General features: G+C 39.0%; 1 protein-coding gene across 1 annotated transcript in view; it reads left to right on the forward strand.

The window, feature by feature from the left end:
- Window positions 1-22387, forward strand: part of CRYL1 (crystallin lambda 1) — a 156717-nt gene that overhangs the window by 44756 nt on the left and 89574 nt on the right. The gene's annotated exons all lie outside the window — the stretch shown is intronic.

The raw sequence follows: 22387 nt of genomic DNA on the forward strand, positions 1-22387 counted from the left end.
TGCAAAGTAGGTTGTTGGAATTTTGATTGGGATTGCATTGAATCTGTAGATGAGTTTGGGTAGAATTGACATCTTAATGACATTTAGTCTTCCTATCCATGAACATGGAATATTTTTCCATCTTTTAAGGTCTCCTTGTATTTCTTTTAGTAGAGTTATGTAGTTTTCTTTGTAAAAGTCTTTTATATGTTTGGTTATGTTTATTCCTAGGTACTTAATTTTTTTAGTTGCTATTGAAAATGGTATCTTTTTCTTGAGTGTCTCTTCAATTTGTTCATTTCTGGCATATAGAAACATTACTGACTTGTGTGCATTAGTCTTGTATCCCACTACTTTGCTAAATTTGTTTATTAGCTCTAGTAGCTGTATCATCGATTTCTCAGGGTTTTCTAGATATAAGATCATATCATCTGCAAATAATGACAGTTTTACTTCTTCTCTTCCAATTTGGATGCCTTTTATTTCTTTGTCTTGCCGGATTGCCCTGGCTAGCACTTCCAGCACAATGTTGAATAACAGTGGTGACAGTGGGCATCCTTGTCTTGTTCCTGATCTTAGAGGGAAGGCTTTCAGTCTCTCACCATTGAGTACTATGCTGGCTGTGGGTTTTTCGTATGCTCTTTATCATATTTAGGAAGTTTCCTTCAATTCCTACCTTTTGAAGTGTTTTTATCAAAAAGGGATGTTGGATTTTGTCAAATGCTTTTTCAGCATCTATTGAGATGTTCATTTGATTTTTCTCTTTTGATTTGTTAATGTGTTGTAATACATTGATTGATTTTCTTACGCTGAACCATCCTTGCATGCCTGGAATGAACCCCACTTGGTCATGGTGTATAATTTTTTTTTAATGTGTCTTTGGATTCGATTTGCAAGTATTTTGTTGAGAATTTTTGCATCTATATTTGTTATGGAGATAGGCCTGTAGTTTTCCTTTTTTGTAGCATCTTTGCCTGATTTTGGTATTAGATTGATGTTAGCATCATAAAATGAGTTAGGTAGTCTTCCATTTTCTTCTTTGTTTTGAAGAAATTTAAGTAAGATTGGTGTCAGTTCTTTTTGGAAAGTTTGGTAGCATTTCCCTGTGAAGCTATCTGGCCCTGGGCATTTACTTGTGGGAAGCTTTTTGATGACTGATTAGATCTCTTTGTTTGTGATTGGTTGGTTGAGGTCTTCTATTTCTTCTCTGGTCAGTCTAGGTTGTTCATATGTTTCCAGGAAATTGTCCATTTCCTCTACATTGTCCAGTTTGTTGGCATACAGTTGTTCATAGTATCCTTTTATAATTTTTTTAAATTTCTTCGGGATCTGCAGTAGTGTCACCTTTCTCATTCATTATTTTGTTTATATGGGTCTTCTCTGTTTGTTTTTGTCAGTCTAGCTAGGGGCTTGTCAATCTTGTTGATCTCAAAGAACCAACTTTTGGTATTATTTATTCTATGTTTTTCTTCTCTCTGTTATTTATTTCTGCTTTAATCCTTGTTATTTCTTTTCTTCTACTTGGTTTAGGATTGGTTTGCTGTTCATTGTCTAGCTCCTTCAGTTGATCCATTAGTTCTTTGATTTTAGCTCTTTCTTCCTTTTTTTTTAATCTTCATTTTATTGAGATATATTCACATACCACACAGTCATACAAAACAAATCGTACATTCAATTGTTCACAGTACCATTACATAGTTGTACATTCATCACCTAAATCAATCCCTGACACCTTCAGTAGCATACACACAAAAATAACAAGAATAATAATTAAAGTGAAGAAGAGCAATTGAAGTAAAAAAGAACACTGGGTACCTTTGTCTGTTTGTTTGTTTGTTTCCTTCCCCTATTTTTCTACTCATCCATCCATAAACTAGACAAAGGGGAGTGTGGTCCTTATGGCTTTCCCAATCCCATTGTCACCCCTCATAAGCCACACTCTTATACAATTGTCTTCGAGATTCATGGGTTCTGGGTTGTAGTTTGATAGTTTCAGGCATCCACCACCAGCTACCCCAATTCTCCAGAACCTAAAAAGGGTTGTCTAAATTGTGCGTAAGAGTGCCCACCAGAGTGACCTCTCGGCTCCTTTTGGACTCTCTCTGCTACTGAAGCTTATTTCATTTCCTTTCACATCCCCCTTTTGGTCAAGAAGATGTTCTCCATCCCATGATGCCGGGTCTACATTCCTCCCCAGGAGTCATATTCCAAGTTGCCAGGGAGATTCACTCCCCTGGGTGTCTGATCCCACGTAGTGGGAAGGGCAGTGATTTCACCCTTCAAGTTGGCTTAGCTAGAGAGAGAGGGCCACATCTGAGCAACAAAGAGGCATTCGGGAGGAGGCTCTTAGGCACAATTATAGGGAGGCCTAGCCTCTCCTTTGCAGCAACCGTCCTCCCAAGGGTAAAACCTATGGTAGAGGGCTCAACCCATCAAACCACCAGTCCCCTATGTCTGTGGTCATGTTAGCAACCATCAAGGTGGGATAGAGAAGGAGGAGCCTGCAAATGAGTGAGAAGAGCCACGGGTAATATAAGAAGAAAACTGAACAAATGTGGTGTCATGGAAAGCAAAATAGGAAAGTATTTCAAGAAGAACCTGGTCAGAGAATAAAAATGTATTTCTGAAGCCCCCTTGATGGACTGTGAAAAATGTGGAAATATTAAACTTTCCTACCTGGGGAATTACTGATATTTTCACAAGCATTGGAGACTACCAGTTTAGAAAGCCGAGCCCTCGATCTGGGGCTTTCCCTTATGAATCTTGTTACTGCAAAGGAGAGGCTAAGCTTACTTACTATTGTGTCTTTTAATGTATGAGTTTAGTGCTATAACCCCCTCAGTACCACTTTGGCTGCACCCCATAGGTTTTGGTATGTTGTTTTCTCATTTTCATTTGTGTCTATATATTTAGCAGTTTCTCTTGCTATTTCTTCTTTAACCCACTGATTGTTTAGGAGCGTGTTGTTTAACCTCCAGGTATTTGTGAATTTTCTAAGTCTCTGATGGTTATTGACTTCTAATTGTATTCTATTGTAGTCAGAGAATGTGCTTTGAATAATTTCAATTTTTTTTTAAATTTATTGAGGTTTGTTTTATGTCCCAGCATATGATCTATTCTGGAGAAAGTTCCATGAGCACTAGAAAAGAATGTGTATCCTGGTGTTTTGGGATGTAATGTTCTATATATGTCTGTTAAATCCAATTTATCTATCAGATTGTTGATGTTTTCAATTTCCTTATTGGTCTTCTGCCTGGTTGACCTATCTATAGGAGAGAATGATGTGTTGAAGTCTCCCACAATTATTATGGAAATAGCCATTGCTTCCTTTAGTTTCGCCAGTGTTTTTCTCATGTATTTTGTGGCACCTTGATTGGGTACATAAACATATGTGATTGTTATTTCTTCTTGTTGTAGTCCCCCTTTTATTAGTATGTAGTGGCGTTCTTTGTCTCTCATAACATCCTTGCATTTAAAGTCTATTTTATCTGAGATTAATATTGCTACTCCTGCTTTCTTTGGCTATAGCTTGCATGAAATATTTTTTTCCATCCTTTCACTTTCAATTTATTTGTGTCCCTGTGTCTAAGATTAGTCTCTTGTATGCAACATATTGATGCTTCATTTTTTTTTTGATCCATTCTGCTGATCTATATCTTTTGATTGGGGAGTTTAATCCATTTACTTTCAACGTTATTACTGTGAAGGCATTTCTTGAATCAGCTATCTTATCCTTTGGTTTATGTTTGTCAGACATATTTTTTCCCTCTCTCTCTTAATGTCCTTTAATGTACCCATACTGAATCTCTTTAGTACTGAACCATCTCTCTCTCTCTCCTTTCTTTGTTTCTGTGTCGGTAGGGTTCCCTTTAGTATCTCAAGTAGGGCAGGTCTCTTGTTAGCAAATTCTCTCAGCACTTGCTTTTCTTTGAAAAATTTAAGCTCTCCCTCAAATTTGAAGGAGAGCTTTGCTGGATTAAGATTTCTTGCTTGGCAATTTTTCTCTCTCAGAATTTTAAATAGGTCATGCCACCACCTTCTCACCTCCATGGTGGCTGCTGGGTAGTCACTACTTAGTCTTATGCTGTTTCCTTTGTATGTGGTGAATTGCTTTTCTCTTGCTGCTTTCAGAACTTGCCCCTTCTCTTCAGTATTTGACATTCTGATCAGAGTATGTCTTGGAGTGGGTTTCTTTGGATTTATTCTATTTGGAGTTCGCTGAGCATTTATGATTTGTGTATTTATGGTGTTTAGAAGATTTGGGAAGTTTTCCCCAACAAGTTCTTTTAATACTCTTTCTAGACCTTTACCCTTCTCTTCCCCTTGTGGAACACCAATGAGTCTTATGTTTGGACGTTTTATATTATCTTTCATATCCCTGAGGTTCTTTTTGATTTTTTTGATTTTTCCCCCATTCTTTCTTTTGTTCTTTCATTTTCCATTCTGTTGTCCTCTAGGTCACTGATTCGCTGTTCAGCTTCCTCTAGTGTTGTACTATGAGTATCCAGAATCTTTTTAATTTGGTCAACAGTTCCTTTTATTTCCATAAGATTGTCTACTTTTTTATTTACTCTTGCAATTTCTTCTTTATGCTCTTCTAGGGTCTTCTTCATGTCCTTTATATCCTGTGCCATGCTCTTCTTCATTTCCTTTATGTCCTGTGCCATGCTCTCATTGTCATCTTTAGTTCTTTGATTAATTGCTCCAAGTACTGTGTCTCCTCTGATCTTTTGATTTGGGTGCTTGGGCTTGGGTTATCCATACCGTCTGATTTTTTTCATATGCTGTTAAATTTTCTGTTGTTTTTGGCCTCTTGGCATTTGCTTAACTTGATAGGGTTCTTTTCAGATATGTAGACTAATTCAAACCCTTATCTCTAATTTGTCAGATCTACGGCTTCATGGAGTACACTTTAACCTGCAGGTGGTGTCCGCGAGCCACCTATTCCCCTGAAGCCAGTTCTCCCCCAGTTTGTGTTTTTCGTGAGTGGGGGTGTGAGTCTTGTGGGGTCCAATTGGTGCGCCAAGCTTGTGTCTGTAGTTGGTGTTGCCCGCCCTGCATATGGGGCATGTGTCTGAGTGGTTGGGGGGGGGGCAGCTTTAATGATGAAATCTCCCAGGTGTTCCTGGAGATTTAAAGCTGTTGCAGTAGTCTAATCCTTCAGTTCAGTCTTGTCATAGTGTGTCTCTGCTGCTGACCCACAAGTCCTTTGTATTGGCATATGGTCCCTGGGACTTATGAGTGTGTCTCTCTTCCAAGCTGTGCACTCCTAGGTCCTCTGCTGAGGGACGACTGTGCTATGTCACGTGAGCACCGTCCCCCAAGGGAGGTTCTGGGCTGCAGGGCTGTGTAGGGGTGTTCCCAGTCTGCTGAAAGGATGGCTGAATGGGGTGTGTTAATTTCCCCCTTTTTGCACAGCTCCACCTTCCTAGCTCCTGGACAATTAGCTGAGGGTGCGGGAAAGGCTATTGTCCATGCCCAATATAGTGGTGTGTGCGTGTGTTGTTGGAAACACTTCCTGTCACATTAGGTTGTTTGGGGCAGCTCTGGGCTGTGGCGCTGGTGCCTGGCAGGAGTGTTCCCTGTCCACCGGGAAGATGGCCGTAAGGGAACGCTCCTGTTTTCTTGGGAAGTTGTGGTGTTTAGTGAATTTTCTGAGCCACTGCACTTACTGCTTTGTGTCTCAGAGCTCTCTTAGCTCTGCTCTTGTCTGGGCCCAAACTGCAAGTCTTTGAGGCTTTCTGTGATGGGCTTAGATTTCGAGGATCTCAGCTGTTCCACCCATTCGTGAGTGTTGTATGAAGTATACCCAAAGTCAAATTGCTCTCTGGTGTCCAGTCCAAGCAGTTCCTGGCTTTCTACCTACCGCCCTGGAGGAGTAACTAAAACCTACACCTCACCACTCCGTCATCTTGCCCCATCCCCAGATTCTCTCACTTCTGTCGTTTTAAACCACCCAGTTTGTGGACTTCATTGTGGCAGCCTTAGGAAACTAAGTCAATGCAATAAAAATTTGGGTATAATTACAAAGAAATGCAAAGAATCTAGGTATAACTGTAAGAAAAATATATAAGATGCTCCTGCAGAACTTTTTTCCATTTTCTTAAAGGACAGTATGGAATCGCAGAGTAATTGGAGAGGTCTATTCCTGATTCCCAGGCAGGAGTCACCTTTAATGGTTTGATTGAAGCTCCCCTAGGAGTAGGGTGCAGGAGAGCAGGTTGGCTGTTGGCAAACCCACCTGGACTGGAAAGTTCAGAGGTGACCTGAGGTCCGATTGCCAGCAGTTCACACCAATGGGCTGTGGTGCCTCCAGGTCATTCAACCTGACTTACTGTGTCTTCACAGATCATGCTGTTGTTTGGCTGTCATCAAGACAGTTCAAACAATTGCTTCATCTCAGTTATTTTTCTTCCCACACAGAAATAGCTCTGTTTTGTCTGATTTTTAAAGTGGTATATGCTCATTATATGTTTAAGAAATTGACGGGGGTGGGCAGACTGTTTTGGATTTCTCTAGAAGGTGGATTGTGAGTGGCTGTGTTTAACATTTTTAGGGTATGTGTTTCTGTCATGACCCCACATCCCCCAGTGCTTATGAATATGCACATAATAAAAGTAAAGGTAGGGTTGGGGTGGCCGAGTTGGTATTAAGGATGTGTACTAAGAATGGTCTGAATCCTGCCTTAGTCTTGTCTTGCTCTCCCTGTGAGGTTTCTGACAATGGCAAATAGGAAACCAAAGTGCCACTTTTATTAACTGGGCTGATGCTTGACATTCCAGTGGAAGGCTTGGTGAAACTGACAAGCTTGAGGCTTATGCAGGCCCTCTACTCCTCTTCTTTCTCTCTTCCCACACCCCTTTATACCCTGAATCCCTGTCTTACCACCAGCCGGAAGGAAAGAGAACTTCTGAGTTGCTGATTGAGGGAAGGGGAGAAAGTGGGTTGATTGGACCCGGAAGTGGTCAAACAATCCACTCAGCGGTGGGGGGGGGGGGGGGGGGAGACACCTGGGTGTGGTGAGGGCCACAGCAGGATGTGGTGAGGACTGCACCTGGGTATGGTGAGTGGCACACTTGGGCGCAATGAGGGCACACCTGGGCATGGTGAGTACTGTACTTGGGCTTGGTGAGGACCATGTGGGTGTGGTGAGGGCACACCTGGGGGCGATGAGAACCACCCCTGGGTTCACTGAGGGCCACATCTGAGCGTGGTGTGGGGAAGCGCAGTGACCCTGCCTAGATGCATCAGGGCCTTGGATATGACCAGTCAGATCAGCAGCCCTCTGTGGGATGAATGGAGGTGTTTTCTTTCTTTCTATAGTGTATTCAGATTTCTGTACTTCACTGAGAGGTTTTCGAATTCAGGGGGCTGGACGGACAATATGTAAATAAAGGGTTAGTTAGGAAGGAGGAGAAGGAAATAGGGAGAGGTGGAGTCCTTGACAAATGGGACTGTTTTCTGTGGAAGACATTCAAGATTTTAAAACACGATGCTGTCAAAGAAAAGAAGTCGGGCTGAATTCCACCTTTGTGCTGCTGTTTTTATTTTTATTTTTTTATTTTTTTTTTTGCTGCTCTTTTTAAAAAGCAGTTTAGTATTTTGCCTGTTTCTTTTTACTTCAAAAACATCTGAAATGACTGTTGGTGTCCACATGATATTCTCCTGCAGTAGACGGACCACATGTTAGACATCTGCTCCTAAATGTCTGCATTGCAATAACCTAAATGAATTCAGCATTTTGTGAAGCACCCACCCCCATCTGACAATGTGAAGTTAGAGTGATCCAAGGGAAGTCTGACTCGGGCCTACCTATCAGCAGCACGTTGGAGCGAGGCTGAGGGACGGGGAACGGCGACGGCAAACTCATCAGAGCAGGAAACGTCATCACCTGTTCACCCACGAGCACGCGATCCTGGCATGTACGCTCTGAAAGGTGCCCCCTCATCTGCCTCTGGTGTTCTAGCAGATCAAGTAGACTCACTTCCCTGAGCTTCATCTTACCTGGTACTCCATGCCCGCCCCTCCCCTGCCCCTGCTCTTACCTCGTATTCCTTGTCTGCCCGTCTCCTTGGAGGACTGTTCTTTCTCCATTGGATTGTCTTGGCACCCTCATTGAAAATCATTTGGCCTTAGATATAGGTTTTACTTCTGGACTCTCAATTCTATCCCATTGGCCTGTATGCCTATCTTCATGATAGAATCACTCTGTGTTGATTACTGTAGTTTTGTAATAAGTGTTGAAATCAGGAAATCTGAATCCTCCAACTTTGTTCTTTTTCAAGTTTTTTTTTTTTTTTGGCTATTCTGGATCCCTTACATTTCTATATGAATTTTAGGCTATGTCCATACTTCAAAAATCTGGGATTTTAATAGAGCTTGTATCGAATCTGTAGATCAATTTGGGTAGTATTGCCTTCTTAACAATATTTACTCTTACTATCCAAGAACATGGGATTCTTTCCCACTGGTTTTGGTCTTCTTTAATTTCTCTCCATAATTTTTTGTAGTTTACAGTTTAAAAGTCTTGCACTTCTTTTGCTAAATTTGTTCTTAAGTATTTTATTCTTTTTGATGCTATTGGAAATGGAATTGTTTTTAAATTTCATTTTTGGATTATTTAGTGCTCTTTTATACAAATACAATTGATTTTTGAATATTGATCGTACATCCTGCAACTTTGCTGAACTTGTTGATCATTAATTGTTTTTTATTGGATTTCTTGGAATTTCCTACATGTTTCATCATGTCATCTGTGAATAGAGATAGTTTTGCATTTTCCTTTTCAATCTGGATTCTTTTTATATCTTCTTGCTTTATTTCCCTGACTAGAACTCCCAGTACAAAGTTGTGTAAAAGTGGAGAAAGCACACATCTTCATCTTATTTCTGATCTTGGGGGGAAGATTTCTGTCTTTTGCCATTAAGTGGTGGTATTAGCTGTGGGTTTTTGGTAGATGCCCTTTTTCAGGTTGTGGAAGTCTCCTTCTATTCCAAGTTTGTTGAGTATTTTTTTTTTTTAAATCATGAAAGGATGTTGGATTTTATCAAGTGCTTTTTCTGCTCTATTGACATGGTCTTGTGGTTTTTATCCTTTTAATGTGTATTATTATGGGTGATTTTCATAGGTTGAATCAACCTTGCATTACTGGGATAAATCCTGCTTGGTCATTGTGTATAATCCTTTTTATATGTTGCTGGATTGACTTGCTAGCATTTTGTTGATGATTTTTTGTCTATATTTGTGCCAGTTTGAATGTATTATGTCCCCCAGAAAAAGCCATATTCTTTGATGCAATCTTGTGGGGCAGATATTTTAGTGCTGATTAGATTGGAATTCTCTGAGTGTTTCCATGGAATGTGCCCCACCCAACTGTAGGTGATAACTCTGATTAGATATTTCCATGGAGGCGTGGCCCCACCCATTCAGGGTGGGCCTTGATCAGTGGAGCTATATAAATGAGCTGACAGGCAGAGGGAACTCAGTGCAGCTGTGAGTGATGTTTTGAAGAGGAGCCACAGCTAAGAGGGACACTTTGAAGAAAGCACAGGAGCTGCAGATGAGAGACATATTGAACACGGCCATTGAAAGCAGACTCTTGCTCCGGAGAAGCTGAGAGAGGACAAATATCCCAAGTGCAACTAAGAGTGACATTTTTGAGGAACTGCAACCTAGAGAGGAATGTCCTGGGAGAAAGCCATTTTGAAACCAGAACTTTGGAGCAGATGCCAGCAATGTGCCTTCCCAGCTAACAGAGGTTTTCTGGACACCACTGGCCATCCTTCAGTGAAGGTACTCGATTGCTGATGTGTTACCTTGGACACTTTATGGCCTTAAGACTGTAACTGTGTAACCAAATAAACCCCCTTTATAAAAGCCAGTGCATTTCTGGTGTTTTGCGTTCTGGTAGCATTAGCAAACTAGAACAATATTCATAAGGTATATTGGTCTTTATTTTTCCTCTCTTTGATGTCTTTGTCTGGTTTTGGTATGAGTGTAATACTGGCCCTACAGAATGAATTAGAAAGTGGTCTCTCCTCTTTTGTTTCTTTGGAAGAGTTTGTGAAGGATTTGTGTTAATTATTCTTTAAATATTTGGAAGAATTTGCCAGTGAAGCTCTCTGGCCCTGGGCTTTGTGGGAAGTTTGTTTTTTGATTTCTAACTCAATGTCTTTATTTGTTATAGGTCTATTCAGATTGTTCGTTTATTCTTGAGTCAGTTTTGGTAGTTTGACTTTCTAGGAATTTGTCCATTTCGTATAGGTTATCTAATTTGTCGGCACACAATTATTCATAGCATTCCTTTATAATTCTCTTTACTTCTGTAAAGGTAGGTAGTAATGACCCCTCTTTCATTCCTGATTTTAGTAACTTGAGTCCTGTCTTTTTTTTTCTTGGGCACTCCAGCCAGAGATTTGTCAATATTGTTGCTCTTTCCAAAAAAACCAACTTTTGGTTTCATTGATTTTTCTCTAATAATTTTCTATTCCCTATTTCATTTATTTCCACTCTGATATTTATTATTTCCTTCCTTCTGCTTTCTTTGGGTTTAATTTGCTCTTTGCCTAATTTTTCAAGTCTCAAGTTTAGGTTATTGATTTGAGGTCTTTCTGGAAATCAGATTCCCTTCCTCCCAATGGTTTTATGTTGTTACTGATTCTTGTCACTGTTGTTTGTATACTGTCTTTTCTGAATGAATTTTGTAAAGTCTGTCTTCTTTGTCTCATGTGCCCACTGTAGTCTCTGCTCATTTAGCTATGTGGTCAGCTAATGATCAGACAAAGCTTTATTTAAATGCCTGAACCGGTAAGTATCCCAGTTTTTTCTCCAGAAAAGAATCTGCCTATCTCCCCCCAACATTCTGGTTGCTAAACAATGGAAAAGGTCTGGTGCTATGAGTGTGTGTGTATGTGTGTGTGTGTGTGTGTGTGTGGTGGGGTTCTCACCAGTCAGTACGTATATTTTACCTTACCCACCCTGTTTTCCTACAGCACAACATCCCTGCCCTCCACTGTGTCTGGTGCTTTTTGGTTCAGTTTTCTCTGGGAGTGAGGAGGGGTTCATCAGCAACCAGGCTGCACTGACTTTCAGTAAATACTCTTCAGCTCCCTCACTCATGCTGCCTGCCAATTCTGGTACCTTCTCCAGGCCTCTTAGGTGGCACATTGGCTCGCTTCTCCTTGGCATTCTCCTTTGCCCACACTCCAGTTTCAACTTTCTCCGCTCCGTTAAGTCATTTATCACTTTCCTCCTTATTTTCCATCTTCTAAAAAATTGACGTCTTTTGGCCGTTGTTTCTTCTGCCACCTTTGACCTTGTGCGCTTTTATACCTTTTATGAAATATTCCTTTTGTTAGTTTTTGCTGAGATTTCTGGAAGGAGTGGAGTTAAATATAGCGCCATTGTCACCATGTGTGATTGGAAGTCGAGGGCTTAGGTTATTACATGAATTGATTGAATGTTAGTAGCCAAAATGATTTTCTAACTCATACTATAATTATTCAATTTATTTCTGAATTCTAGTTCATATGGGGCTCTTTTTTTGGGTGGACTTCTGCCCTCTCTCCCCTCTAGAAGAATCAAGTTTAAACAAAATTTAAATGCTAAAGTGTCTCCTCCTTTTAAAAAGAAAATGTATTGCCTTCATCTTTTAAAATTAATAAATGCTCCTTTGAAGAAAACTTCAAAAACAGAAACATAAAATATTAAAAATCACCCCCATCCTACCATATAGTATAATCGTTAACATTTCCTTTTCTCTATTTCAAAAAAAATGTAAACTGCCCAAGTGAGGAGCCAAACATTTTGAGTCCTAGTGTTATGCTGCCCTCTAGAGGCAAACCTTGTATGCTACAGCCATGTACTAATGGACTCTGTTCGGTAACGCAGTGCTGAAAAAATTCTGGTTTATGTGAGGCTCTTGAAAATCCTGGTTTATAGTTAAATCTTTTCCAGGTGCATATGTACTTCTTTTATAAAGCTTGAGGCGGAAGTTCTTCCAACATACTCAAGATAATTGGAATTCATCTAACTGGGACAACACTGCCAAACGGTTGGATTTGATTTGTGGCATACAGATTTGTTGAACTTGAAGAGAACATGAGGGACCTGACTGAATGTGTCTGAAATTCCTCCAGTCCTTTCATCTGGTCTCCTCTGGGGGTACCTCCACAGCAGGGTCCTGGGGTTTGCTGCCATGTTGGGGATTAATATGGGATCCCATCTTCTCTCAGGTCCACTTTGTTCTGCTCTACTCTGTGTCCTGCTGAGGTGGAACAGGCAGGGAAATTGCTTCTGTAGATTCTTCATCCCGAATCTGATCTGAAAGGGGCCATTGGCTGTGGCTCTTTCTGCTCCTGCTTTCTGTCCCCAGTTTACCTTCTCTCCTTGCCCTGGTTCCCCAGGGAAGGTGACTCGGAGGGTCCAAAAAACAGATGCTCATCTAAGGAGCAAGAGGCTCTCCTGTACCCCAATTTATTTTATGTAGTCTGACTCAGTAGCACTTTTGGAAGGAAGGGGGAACTTTGCTTTGTATTAATAAAAAGATTTGAAGATATATGGCTGTCTTTCTCAGCCTTGAGGCAGGTGATTTTTAGTACATAAGGTACTCAGACATAAATCCTTAAGGACTAAATGGTTAATCCTTCAGTCACCAGGCTTTGGCATTTAAAAAACCCCTTCTGAATTCAGTAGAAAATGGTTGTGTGTGTTGGGGATGGTGACTAAAAGAATTTTATCTTTATCTTTAATGCTTTGTTTATTAAAAAAAAAGGCTAGAAGCAAATATTTCAAGATTGGTGGTTGTGAATTCTGGATGGCAGACATATGGGACATTCATTATTTTTCCACATATTTTTAAATTTGATAATATAAATTATGAAAAGGAAATAGTTGTAGGATTGGAATAAGGGAATGGCATTAAATTTCTTACTTATTCCTCTGTAACAGCAAATATTTTTAGTTTAAGCAAAGTGATATTTGTTTTGTAGCCTCAAACAACTCTTCAGATATGTGAATGTTTTTATTCTAGTTATATTCATGGACAATGTAGTTAACTTTAACCAATCATGTTGATCTGTAGGCTCAGTTTTTACTGTGATTCTTATTCATATACTTTAAAACTGAGTAATTTTCCGATGTGTAGTCATTTTCTTCAGCCAGTAGATCCGTCTGATCTCCAAACAAAGTAGGTGCGAGGCCCTTTCAGGTTGTGAGGGATAGAGGACTCAGATACCTTAGTTAATGGGGATTTATGTGAGGTTGTGGAAGGGAACGGGATACAGAAAGCCGTCTCTGCATCAGAAATGGGACATTTTTTGTGGTATGGTAGGAGCATATTGGAAGCAATGAAGTTATATCAGTTATATCAACGAAGTTATATCAGGATATTTGTTTTACCTGTTCCTTTATTTTGTTTTATCTGGAAATGTTTTTTTTTTTTTTAATTTTTTGATAAATAAAGTTAACTAATAAAAAAAAGAAAAAGAAAAAAAATAGAAATGGGACGTTGTTCAGGGGGCAGCTGAGCCTCTGATGGTTCGACAACATCTTTGGTAGCCCACCGCAGTTCTGGGGGTAGATGTTTCTAAAGTTTTACTTTAAAAAAAGTTGTGAGACGTCTATATAACATAAAATTTGTTGTTTTAGCCATTTCCAGGGACACAATTCAGTGTTGTTAATTACATTCACAGTGTTGTGCTATCTGTGCCATTACCCAAACTTTTTCATCACCCCAAACAGTAGCTCTGTACCCATTAAGCAATAACTCCCCATTCCTCCCACCCATGGTAGCCTCTAAGCTACTTTCTGTCTCTATGAATTTGCTTATTCTAGATGTTTCACAGAAGTGGAATCATACAGTATCTGTCATTTTGTGTCCAGCTTCTTTCACTAAGCATATTGTCTTCATGTTGTAGATGTATCAGAATTCATTCCTTTTTGTGGTGGAATAATATTTCATCATATATATAGTCACCATTTTGTTTATCAATTCTTCTGTCAATGGACACTTGGGTTGCTTCCCCCTTTTCGCTATCATGAATAATGCTGCGGTGAACATGGGTGTACAAGTATCTGTTCAAGTTTCTGCTTTCATTTCTTTGCAGTGTATCCCTAGGAGTGGAAAGTTCTGCCTTTTTAAGGGCTGCATCGTGGTGACTCAAATTCTGGCTTCTATTGATTTTCCTGATCGTGACCAATTCACTTTCTGGGTTTTCAGTTCAGACTACCCAAGAGGGATGAGCTGTCTGGAGCAGCCACTTGCCATTCAGTACAGACTTGCATTGGGCTGAACAGGTATCTGCCTTGGTTCAGCTTCCCAGTCTCAGGTCCAGTTAGTTGACACCAAGGTATTTGGCTCACATGGGATCCATTATGGGAAGCCTATTGGTAATGGCGAGAAAGTAATGAAAGTTTTCAGAGACCAAATTTGGGAGCAGAAATCCAGAGAGTTACATGAGAGCTACAGCTAGTGGCTGCTCTAAGGAAAATCATGTTAATCTAGAACTTTGGTTCTAAAAGCCACCCTTAATCTGTTCAAGATGGGGAATCAAATTTCAGACCCATGAATGAAGCTTATATTCCCAAAGGGCTACATCTGGTGAAAGGAGAACTAGGAAAAAAAATAAATCAAACCCACAATTGGAAGTTGGTCTGTCTTGGCTTTGATGCTGGGGCGGGGGAGAAAGAGTTTCTCTGAGAATTTATCACCATAAATCAGCCCTCTTAGAGTTTTGGAGCCCAAGTTCACACTACTAGGTGGGTCTGTAAAGCCCCAAGCCAAGAATTTAAATTGGCCCTTGGTTGGTGGTGACCCCAAACACTTGGCCAAAGCAAAATGCACGTCGTCTCCAGAATAATGTACTTTAAATGCAAGGCTCAAAGAATCCCCACAGATATAGTTTAACAAAAATGCACTCACAACCAAAAATCACAAAATACATGAGAAATAAGATATTATGAATATAGTGAACTAGAGTCAGATCTGAGGATATTATTCAGAATGCAGTTCAGAGAGATGAAGAGATGGGAAATGTGAAATAAAAGTAAGAAATATGGTGGATAGAGAGAGAATGCCTAACATACATTTCATTGGAAGTCTGAAAGATTTAAAATGAATAGGGAAAGTAGTAATTTATGAAGATATGATTGATAACTTTTTGAGATACAAAGATTTGAATCCTCAGATTCTGGAAGAGTGAAGTGTCCCAAGTGGGGTAAACTAAAAGGCTATCTGCACCTAGATACAGCATAGTGAAACTATAGAATACTAAGGATCAAGAGAAAACACTTAAAAGCAGCTAGAGAGAAAAGACAGATTGCCTAGAAAGGAATGACAGACTTACAACAAACCTCAGCAGTCACTGGAAGCCAGAATATGGTAGAGTAGTATCTTCAAAATAGGCAAGTTCCTCTCTGTTTTGTAGGAGCAACAATGAATGACAAGCATATTTTACAGGAATTCTATGAACATTGTATAGCCTTTTTGTTCTAAAATATTTTCAACAGCTGTAGAAAGCGGAATAATGTCCTCCTAAAGTGTCCATGTCCTAATCCCTTAAACTTGTGACTGTGCTCCCTTACATGGTGAAAGAGAATTTGCAGATGTGATTAAAATAAGGATCTTAAGATGGGGAGATGATCCTGGGTTATCCGGGTGGGTCTGATGTAATCACAAAGGTCCTTTGGAGGCGGGAAGGTCCGAGAAGGAGAGTGATTGCAGAAGCAGAGGTCAGAGAGAGACTTGAAAATGCTACACTGTTGGCTTTGAAGATGGAAGAAGAGGCCACAAGCCAAGGTATGCATCAGCCTCTAGAAGCTGGAAAAGGGGAACAGATGCTTCCCTAGAACCTCAAAAGGAATGCAGCCCTGCCGACATCTTAAGTTTAGCCTAATTGAGGCTTCTGACCTCTAGAACTGTAAGATCATAAATTTGTATGGCTTAAGCCACTAAGTTTGTACAGTAGTAAAAGGAAACTAATAAAACAGCTTTATTAAAACAGTTTTAAAAGAAGGATCAAAAACATAATCGTGAAGTGAAAAATGAACCTTTAGGTCATGCAGTTCTCTCCTGACTATGATAATGCAGGTAATGTACGCAGACTATGTTCAGGGAGATTTGCTGGACATTACTGATGCGTGCACACAGGAACCTCTAGGGCTAGTAAATTTTTGCTTTTCCTTTTCATCTTCTCTCTATTGTTTTTTTGTTCTCTATGTCATTTATTTCTGCTTTAATCCTTGTTATTTCTTTTCTTCTACTTGGTTTAGGATTGGTTTGCTGTTCATTTTCTAGCTTCTTCTATTGCTCCATTGGTTCTGTAATTTTAGCTCTTTCTTCCTTTTTGATGTATCTGTTTAGTGCTATAAACTTCCCCCTCAGTACCGCTTTTGCTGCATCCCATATGTTTTGATATGTTGTGTTCTCATTGTCATTTGTTTCTATATATTTAGCAATTTCTCTTGCTATTTCTTCTTTAACCCATTGATTGTTTAGGAGCGTGTTGTTTAACCTCCAGGTATTTGTGAATTTTCTGTCTCTGATGGTTATTGACTTCTAATTGTATTCCATTGCAGTCAGAGAATGTGCTTGGAATAACTCGAATTTTTTAAAAATTTATTGACGCTTTTTTTATGTTCCAGCATATGGTCAATTCTGGAGAAAGTTCTGTGAGCACTAGAGAAGAATGTGTATCCTGGTGATTTGGGATGTAAATGTTCTATATATGTCTGTTAAATCCAATTCATTTATCAGATTGTTTAGGTTTCCAGTTTCCTTATTGGTCTTCTGTCTGGTTGATCTGTCTGTAGGAGAGAATGATGTGTTGAAATCTCCCACAATTATCGTGGAAACATCAGTTGCTTCCGTTAGTTTTGCCAGTGTTTGTCTCTTGTATTTTGCGGCACCTTGATTGGGTGCATAAACGTTTATGATTGTTATTTCTTCTTGTTGAATTGCCCCTTTTATTAGTATGTAGTGGCGTTCTTTGTCTCTCATAACATCCTTGCATTTAAAGTCTATTTTATCTGAGATTAATATTGCTGCTTGTGATGGTTAGGTTCATGTGTCAACTTGGCCAAGGTGATAGTACCCAACTGTCTGGTCAAGCAAACACTGGCCTAACAATTGCTGTGAGGAAGTTTGTGGCTGGTTAATAAACCAACAGGCTGGTTTATTAAATCATCAGTCAATTGACTGCAGCTGTGACTGATGACTCACCAAAGGGCATGTCTTCCACAATGAGAGAATGCAACTGGCTGGATTTAATCCAATTAATCAGTTGAAGACTTATAAGCGAGACAGATAGAGGACCATCACTTCTTCTTTGGCTGCCCAGCAAAGTGTTTCCTGAGGAGTTCGTTGAAGTTGTCAGTTCGTTTCCTGAGGAGTTCATTGGACATCTTCCTTGGAGTTGACAGTTTGCTGACTGCTCTACAGAATTTGGACTCGTGCATACCCACAGTTGCATGAGTCACTTTTATAAATTTTATAGTCATAGACACCTCTCATTGATTCTGTTTCCCTAGAGAACCCTAACTAATACACTACTCCTGCTTTCTTTTGGCTGTAGCTTGCATGAAATAGTTTTTTCCATCCTTTCACTTTCAATTTCTTTGTGTCCCTGTGTCTAAGATGAGTCTCTTGTGCGCAACATATTGATGGTTCATATTTTTTGATCCATTCTGCCAATCTGTATCTTTTAATTGGGGAGTTTAATCCATTTACATTCAACGTTATTACTGTGAAGGCATTTCTTGAATCAGCCATCTTATCCTTTGGTTTGTGTTTGTCAGATATATTTTTTCCCTCTCTCTCTTACTGTCCTTTAATGAACCAATATTGAATCTCTTTAGTACTGAACCTTTCTCCATATCTCCTTTCCTTTCTTTGTTTCTCTGTCGGTAGGGCTCCCTTTAGTATCTCAAATAGGGCAGGTTTTGTATTAGTAAAATCTCTCAGCATTTGTTTGTCTGTGAAAAATTTAAGCTCTCCCTCAAATTTGAAGGAGAGCTTTGCTGGATAAAGAATTCTTGGTTGGCAGTTTTTCTCAGAATTTTAAGTATGTCATGCCACTGCCTTCTCGCCTCCATGGTGGCTGCTGAGTAGTCACTACTCAGCTGTATGTTTTTCCTTTGTAAGTGGTGAATTGCTTTTCTCTTGCTGCTTTCAGAACTTGCTCCTTCTCTTCAGTATTTGACATTCTGATCAGGATATGTCTTGGAGTGAGTTTATTTGGATTTATTCTATTTGGAGTTTGCTGGGCGTTTATGATTTGTGTATTTATGTTGTGTAGAAGGTTTGGGAAGTTTTTCCCAACAATTTCTTTGAATACTCTTCCTAGACCTTTACCCTCCTCTTCCCCTTCTGGGACACCAATGAGTCTTATATTTGGATGTTTTATTTTATCTATCATGTCCCTGAGGTCCATTTTGATTTTTTTTGATATTTTTCCCCATTCTCTCTTTTGTTCTTTCATTTTCAGTTCTGTCGTCCTCTAGGTCACTGATTCGCTGTTCAGCTTCCTCTAGTCTTGTACTATGAGTATCCAGAATCTTTTTAATTTGGTCCACAGTTTCTTTTATTTCCGTAAGATCATCTATTTTTTATTTACTCTTGCAATTTCTTCTTTATGCTCTTCTAGGGTCTTCTTTCATGTCCTTTATATCCTGTGCCATGCTCTCTTTGTTTGTCTTTAGTTCTTTGATTAATTGCTCCAAGTAAGGCATCTCCTCTGATCTTTTGATTTGAGTATTTGGGTTTGGGTTATCCATTATCATCTGTTTTTTTCATATGCTTTAAAATTTTCTGTTGTTTTTGGCCTCTTGGCATTTGCTTAACTTGATAGGGTTCTTTTAGGATATGTAGACTAATTCAAAGGCTTATCTCTACTTTGCCATATTTACAGCTTGATGGCGTACACTTTCTCTAACTAACCAGCAGGTGGCATCCGTGAGCCACCTATTCCCCTCAAACCAGTTCTCCCCAACTTTGTGTGGTGTGTGGCAGTCTGATTCTTGTGGGGGCCCAAATGGTGGACCAAGTTGTTGGTGCTGTCTGTCCTGAATGTGGGGTATGTGTGTGAGTGGTTAGGGAGGGAGGGCAGCTTTAATAATCAAAACTCCCAGGTGTTTCTGGAGATTTAAGGCTGTTGCAAGAGTATGAACTTTCAGTTCAGTCTCGCCACAGTTTGTCTCTGCCGCTGATCCACAAGTTCTCTGTAGTGGCATATGGTCCCTGGGATTTCTGAGAGGGTCCCTCTTCTAAGCTGTGCCCTTCTAGGGCCTCTGCTGAGGGAAGGCTGTGTTATGTCACAAGTGCACACTGTCCCCCAAGGGAAGTTCTGGGCCGCTGGGCCATGTAGGGGCGTTCCCAGCCTTCTGAAAGAATTACTGTATGGGGCATGTTAATTTCCCCCTTTTTGCACAGCTCTGCCTTCCTAGCTCTGGGACAATTAGCTGTGGGTGTGCGAAAGGCTATTGTTCATGCCCGATATTGTGGCTTGTGTCCGTGATGCTGGAAACACTTCCTGTCACACTGGGTCCCTTGGTGCAGCTCTGGGCTGTGGTGCCAGCGCCGGGCAGGAGCGTTCCCAGCCCGCTGGGAAGATGGCTGTAAGGGGTGTGGTTTTTCCCCCTTTTGGCTAACCTCTGTCTTCCTCACTCTGAGACAATTAGCAGCGGGTGTGCAAAAGGCTATCGTCCATGCCAGATATTGAGGTGTACCCACAGCCTGTTCCTGCCGCGCTTCACTGTGTGGTTCTCACTGCTGTATCTGCAGCTGCTTTAGGGTTTTTTAAAAAAGAACTAGTCCGACTCCAAATGCCAACCCATGGTTTCCCCACACTGCAGCATGGCTACCAGATATTCATTGGCTTACTCACTCATTTCAGAACACAGACTACCGGTTTCACCAAGTGCACGGTCCTTGTGGATTTAGTAGACCTTGTCCAGCTGGTGCAATGCTGGAACTGGTGTTCTGGGTGACTTTCTGGCTTTTATCTAGTATTTTTCACAGAAGTGTTTTTTTTGCCCTGTCTCTCCTAACTGCCATCTGCTAGAAGCCTGCCCCCCTTTTCATCTTAATAAGGGAATCTTGTTCCCTTTTTAACTTATTTATTTATTTATTTTATTGTGAACTTTAACATATATACATAACAATGATAACATTCGATGTACAATTTCATAAGTAGTTAGAGAGCAAATATCAAAGAATGTCATGGGTTACAGTTCCAAAACTTCAGCCATTTCCATTATAAAATATAACATACACACAGAAAGGTTTCATCTCTCCATGAACAGCTCAACAAGCAGTCATATAGGTAATTTCCAAAATTTTTATGGGTTACAGTTCCACAATTTCAGTTCTTTCTTTATTATGCAATACGAGGTATACACAGAAAGGTGTAGACCTTCAAAGCACAATTCAAGGAGCTGCTGTGGAGCAAATCCGCAAGGGTGAATCCCATTAACATACCATAGTCACTCCTGGCCATTCCCATACCATTAAGACCACCTTCATTATCACATCTGTACATATTAGATTATTGCTCCCCCTTCACTAGGTTCTGACTATCTCTAGGCCCCCTATATTCTACTTTTTAAGACACTTATTTCACATTTTTCACAGAGTTCACATTAATGGTAACATACAATCTGTCTCCTTTTGTGTCTGGCTTATTTCACGTATATTTCTCTTTATGATGTTTGAAATAGCTGTTTGCTGGCCCTCAAGTTGAAGTAGTTCTTTCTTTATTGTAACTATCAAATTTTTATTAATCTTAAACTTCTGATTGCTAGGACACCATACACTATCCTATACAACTAATATTAAATAGCCTGATGACTGGATAAGAAGCATATTTTTCCTCTATGGAAAAATATTTTTATTAGGTTAGAGTCTAAAAGGTCTTTTAAAGTACAGCACAAAATCCAAAAGCTGTAAAAGAAAACATTGAAACATTGTTTTTTGTTTTTTTTTTTGATATGTTCTTTTTTTTTTTTTTTTTTTTTTTTTTTTTTTTTTTTTTTTTTTTTTTTTTTTTTTTTTTTTGGAGACATCAATAGATTTATCATATTAAATGAAGAATTTAACAATAGCATGTGATTTTAAGAGGACAGGAAAATATCAAAGGAGCTCCTCAAACCAAAGGCAACACAGGAAAATCAATTAGCAAATTTCTGAAAAAATAAAGGAACAAAATAAGAACAAAGAAATACTTCAAAGTAATGTCACACCATTAAACATAGTGTATCAATTATATTCAACAAAAAAAGCAGCTAATCAAGTATATTATCAGAATGAAGTAAAAAAATTGACAGTAAGCAATTTGTATGAAACATACATAAATATAATGGATGAAAAATTAATGAAACCATTTACATGTATTTGTCAGGGCATTTAAATAAATAAAAAGGGAAGCAGTTATCACAATATGAATAACAAATTAGAACTCAAGACAAAAAAGAAAATTTGCAAAAGAAGGCAAAGAAGTTAAGTGTATATTATAGAATAATAAATTTCTAGTGAACATAAAGAGAACTGTGAATTTATGAAGCAAGTGGGATTACATTACAATTATGAAAGATATTAAAATACAGTAATAATATAAAATAATTAAATGAGTAATTTGACATCCTCTACATTTAAAGTTCAATAGACTAGAAAGTGAACAGTAATAAGAACTACATTAATATTATAAAGACAAACCATTTGTAATCAAATTATGGAAATGTAAGGAAGAGTAAAGGCAAGTATATGTTAATTGAATCAATAGAAATTAAGATTTCATTCCTGGATTTTAAATACTTATCTCAAATCTCAAATTCATGCAATATCTATCTGTATATATATATATATATATATATATATATATATATATATAAATTTCAATCAAGTACAAGTATGATCTTTAGTTTTACAATAAGTCATATTAGATTAAATGAAGTCCTGTGGAATAACTAATACAGTTTTAAAATCTACCAGCTTTGATAACATACTATTAAACTACAGCAAATTGGGACAACTATGCAAAATTTCATGGACATTTCCATAGTTCATTTTATTTGTGATGGAAATTGAAAGAATGAAAATTTCCAGTTACAGAAAACTAGTTCCAGTGGAGCCTACCCTGCTTAAAGAAGCTGGAACTGGAAACTGTGACCATGGATGTAGTATAAGAAAATGGAAAATGGAAAAAAGAGACTTGGCTTTCAAATACTGATATACTCTCAAATGGTGCTAAAACTGTAGTAAGAGAAGCTGTTATACAGCGTTTTAGCAAAGGAAATGGAAGGATAAAGAGAAAATACAGAGACAGAAAAAGAGATTGATTATTCAGGGATTATTACAGAGAATAAAGATGAGGCATAAGGCCTTTGAGTGGTGATTAAGGAAAGTGATGGGGAATAG

Source organism: Choloepus didactylus, chromosome 12 (assembly GCF_015220235.1).
Source record: "Choloepus didactylus isolate mChoDid1 chromosome 12, mChoDid1.pri, whole genome shotgun sequence".
Classification (NCBI taxonomy): domain Eukaryota; kingdom Metazoa; phylum Chordata; class Mammalia; order Pilosa; family Megalonychidae; genus Choloepus; species Choloepus didactylus.